Genomic DNA, 4,535 nt, shown 5'->3' on the forward strand with positions numbered 1-4,535 from the left:
CAGAGACTGGCTCTTGTCAACTGGCAGAATAATTTTGTATACTTGGCTGTTTAAAGCCTCTTTCATGGCAAATGCTCTCTGATGGGCATTAACATGTGATATGAAAATCTTCATCCCTTATGCCTACTCTCATACGTCTATTTGTATTCTTCTTCCTGAGACCTCCCCATCCCTCACCGCCTTTCAGGCTTCCGACAGGCTGCTCACCACTGCCCATTATATATATAACCTTAGTTCACCTCTTTTTCCACACAAAGTTGTGACCATATGCACTGCCTGGATCTCTGCCTCTTGGGAGGATTTCCCCTCCCCGCTGCTTCTCAGGGCCTCCTGCAGGGCAGTTGCTGTTATGAACTGAGTCTGCCTTTTTTCCTCCTCTATCAGCTGGTCACAAGGAATGCTCTGCTGAGACACTAAGTGTGAGGGAGAGGCATCAGTACAATGGTAGATATCATGTCACCCAGTAAGTGACACAACTGTGACCTGTCAGCAACTAATCTTCCTGACAGCTGGACAATGACTATGTCTGTCTTGTCAAGAGGATCTGGGAGAAGTATCAAAGTGTCCACCATTTCATATTAAAACAAACGTGGGTGTATGTCGAGGTGGAGTCCACCATTTATAAGAAATCTTAAGATAAAACATGAGACTTCACAGGCGTTTCCCACCGATTGCATATTCTCCCTGCGGAAGCCTGCAGACTCTGCTGAACAGCCTTCCCCACAGCCGACATGAGGGGCACTTTGCTGAAACACGGGAGGAGTGCTGCCCTAAGGAAACCTGCTCCCCAGAAGGACTCAGAGACACCCACTGACACTGCCAAGCAAATGTGAGGCCTTGAGGCTCCTCTCCCTGGAGAGTTTGCAACTTAAGGCTCATTTCCCAGTATGGAAAGAAAGACAGTGCTCCCCGACAAGGGATTCTAAGCATCATTAAGCAGGTGTGTGAGGATTGCAGGGGCATAAAGGGGTTGAGTGCCCTCCCAGTGCTCTGAGATTGCACCATCTGCACCACCCAAGCAGAAAGCTGGTCTAGCAGACAAGGCCCAGGCTATGTTCAGGGTTCGAAGCTCTGGGTATATTAAAAAGGTTACAAAACTATTAACATGTAACAAGTTATTCTCTTTAATACACTCACCTACTTACACAAATATGTGACTTTGTATACATATGACCGCATTTGGAAATATTATGAAAAGCCCAAATTTAGTTTGTGTGAGAATATAAGGTCTGAGTCAAGGCAAATCCTGCCCATATACAATAAAGGCAAAGGCCAAGTCAGTGGTTTCCAGTTGACAGCGGGGCACATGAAAGTTTCATCTAAATACTACTGTTTCTAGAATTGCTTTCTTCTTACTGTAAATATGTCCAACTCTTTCATCAGTTCCCCCACCCACCCAACAAACAAGCAAACACTGTGCCCTGTGCATTTATATCAGGGAAGGCTTTACCCAGGCCCCACAGCCTCACAGAAACAAAAGCCAGAGGGCCTTTTGACACTATCTCACTCTCACTGATATCTTCCAAATGTATTTGCTATTTGCTCCTGTGTCCCCGCATACCCCTGCTGTTCCCAATTGTCCATTGCCTATTAGGAACGGTTCCAGCCAAGGTATTTTTTCCCTATTTATTTGCTCCTTTTTCCCTGGGAACTTTACTCTCTGCATGAGTAACTGGCCTGCGATGCTGCTTTTGTTTGACATTTTGCATTCGTTAAAAACCAGTCATCTGCATGTTTTATAAACCCGTAGGGGTCTCCCTCCTCTTGATCAATGCTGGAAATACTCATTAACATCCGGAGAAGTTATGGCCCCAGATAGGGGGGATACACAACCCACCGAGTGTGATTTTAGGGAATTTGTCTTAAAACACCAGAAGCACTTTATATTCATTGCCAGAGTTGCTCACTAATAGAAATAAGCCTGCCTGCCTTTCATACCTTGATGTATTCCCTTTGCCCAGTCTGGAATACATTTCCCTTCCACTCTGTTTGTCTAAGGCAACCTCTCCTCTGGGAAGCCCTTCCTGGGCACCTCGGCTGACTCTGATTCCTCCTTTCTCTGAAAACTACCAGTCAGTCAATTTAACCAACATTTATTGAGACCTCCTATGTTCCAAGTAGAATGATAGGCATTTCTAGGATTTAATACAAACAAGAAAAGTCCTCTGCCTCAGGTACTAATGAGGAAAGCTGACACATAAAGTATTAGAACCAAATGTGGTGAGAATTTGGATGACGTTGTGTAAAAGGATCGGAGGCAGGGGAGGAGGGAGGACCAACCTCTGCCCTTGTTGATAGGGAAGGAAGGGTTCAAAGAGGAGTTGGTCGTGCACGTCAAAAAAGGACTTGAGATCATTCTGTAGGAGCTTGAATTCTGCCCGCCCCGGCCGCCATTACTCAAATGTGCTCTACATGGACCAGCCACACCAGAATCATATGAGACGGTTGTTAAAATGCAGATTCCCGAGATACACCCCAGAAGCACTGATTTGCAGGGTCTGCATTTTCTGCAGTTTAATGGGTAATTTTAATGCACCCTGAAGTTGGAGAAATGCTGCTGTGACAGATGAGAGCCACTGAAGGGTATAATTTGACTTTTCATCAGTACGTGTTTATTGTTAATATATAATACATGCACATGGTCTCTTTCAACCCAGTCTTCCTGCCCACCAATCTTCCATCCTCCTCCCACCCTAGAAGCAACCATTGTTACTAGTCTCTTAGGTGTCTTTCCAAGTGTGCATGGTGTCCAGACCTTTGCCTACTTGGTCTCAGAATCATTTCCTACCTTCTCTGCTTTTTCTGGCTGCTTCAGCCACTGCCTTTTGTGATGTTTGACAATAGGAGGCACTGGAAAGCAACTGGAGGGCAGAAAGAGCAAATAATTAAGGAATCTGCTTTTTTTATTCCCTCCCTCACCTTTGAGCATCATCCCTGACACTCTGTAACTCTATGGTACCAGCTTCTGCTGGGCAAGCTACTGTCCCAGCTCTGGACAGGTGGTCCTGGCTGCTGAGTTCCGAAAAGTTCATCACTTTCTGTTCCTTCAGCTCTTATGTACTTCATCTTCAGATCACCTCATTGTCTCTATTTGCTCTTTCTGCTCATCCAATATATTTGAAATAACCTTCCTATATTAAATTTCCTCTGTTAAACTGCTTGGTCTGGGAAGTTTTCCTGACCAGATTCTGCCTGTGCTTTTTTTTTTTTTTTTTTCACTTAAACAATATGTATCTGGTAGATAAACACTGAGTTATTTTCGACTGACCCTTTCTCTGAGAATATCTAGAAAAGTCACATAAAATATTTTTTAAAATTTTTTTAAAAGACAAGAAAAGAAAAAAATCTCTTTGAAGGCATTAGAGTGTTTTCAAACTCCTGAGGAATTCCAAGGTCAAGATTTAGGAGAGGAGGGAAGACCAGAGGGATAAGGCCAGCAAGTAAAGCCAGTTTATCCCTTCATTTTAATGATGCTTTCAAAAGTAGTGACTAAGAGGCCAAGAAGCTGAGGAGAGCTTTCAGTAGATTCATAGGGCTATGAGGTAAAAATGGAAGTTCAGAGTCTTTCCAGGAGGAGAGGGTTTGGTGTACCCAGGCTCGGGTTTGGGACCCCAAAAGGCTAAACCTCAGGAATAAAGATAAATCACAAATAGACCAATTTTCACAGAGACTGAAGGCCAACATTGAGTCATCTCACTTTTTTGGGACTGTTAGGGCTTCTTCTTTTTTTAAGGAGACCTTTATTTATTTGTTTGTTTGTTTGTTATGCCTACAGCACCTGGTCTTCCTAGGCGGTCTTCCATCCAAGTACTAACCAGGCCCGACCCCGCTTAGCTTCCAAGATCAGATGGAATTGAGCATGTTCAGGGTAGCATGTTTGTGCTTCTTGCCTAGCTGCCCTACAAAAGTAAACTCTCTCTGGAAAAAGATAACAGCATTTAGAGCAGCAGTCCCAACTTTTTTGGCACCGGGACCAGTGCTCATATGAGAATCTAATGTCTGATGATCTGAGGTGGAGCTGCGGCGGTGATGCTAGCACTGGGGAGTGGCTGCAAATTCAGATGAAACTTTGCTCTCTGGCCTGCCACTCACCTCCTGCTGTGCAGGGATTGGGGACCTCTGATTTAGAGGACCAAATTATCTCCATTATTCTTCATATGCAAGTCTGACATTCATCAAATATAACCAGGTATGTAAGATGACAACACATGACTGAAAAACCCAAATAAACAACAGATAGTAGAAATAGATCCAGAGAGTACAGTTATCAGACTTGGACTTTAAAATCTCTATGACTAATATGTTCAAAGAATTAAAAGAAAAGATTAATACTGTTAGTAGATAACTAAAGAACTAAATGGAAATCAAAAAACTGAAAGAAAAAAATCCATCCTACATTAAATGAAATTAAGAATTCAATGAATTATACATACTGAAGAGAAAAAATAGTAAACTGGAAAATAGTTTAGAAGTATTAGATATAAATGTCTGCACTGAATCACAGAGAGAAAAAAGATCACGGAAAGAAATCTTTA

The 4,535-nt window shown here is 43.0% G+C and overlaps 1 pseudogene; it reads right to left on the bottom strand.

Annotated features, from left to right (window-relative positions):
- Positions 1-3,766: 3,766 nt before the first annotated feature.
- Positions 3,767-3,883, bottom strand: LOC111741629 (annotated as a pseudogene).
- Positions 3,884-4,535: the final 652 nt, after the last annotated feature.

The sequence above is a fragment of the Pteropus vampyrus genome, unplaced genomic scaffold, assembly GCF_000151845.1.
Source record: "Pteropus vampyrus isolate Shadow unplaced genomic scaffold, Pvam_2.0 Scaffold3, whole genome shotgun sequence".
Classification (NCBI taxonomy): domain Eukaryota; kingdom Metazoa; phylum Chordata; class Mammalia; order Chiroptera; family Pteropodidae; genus Pteropus; species Pteropus vampyrus.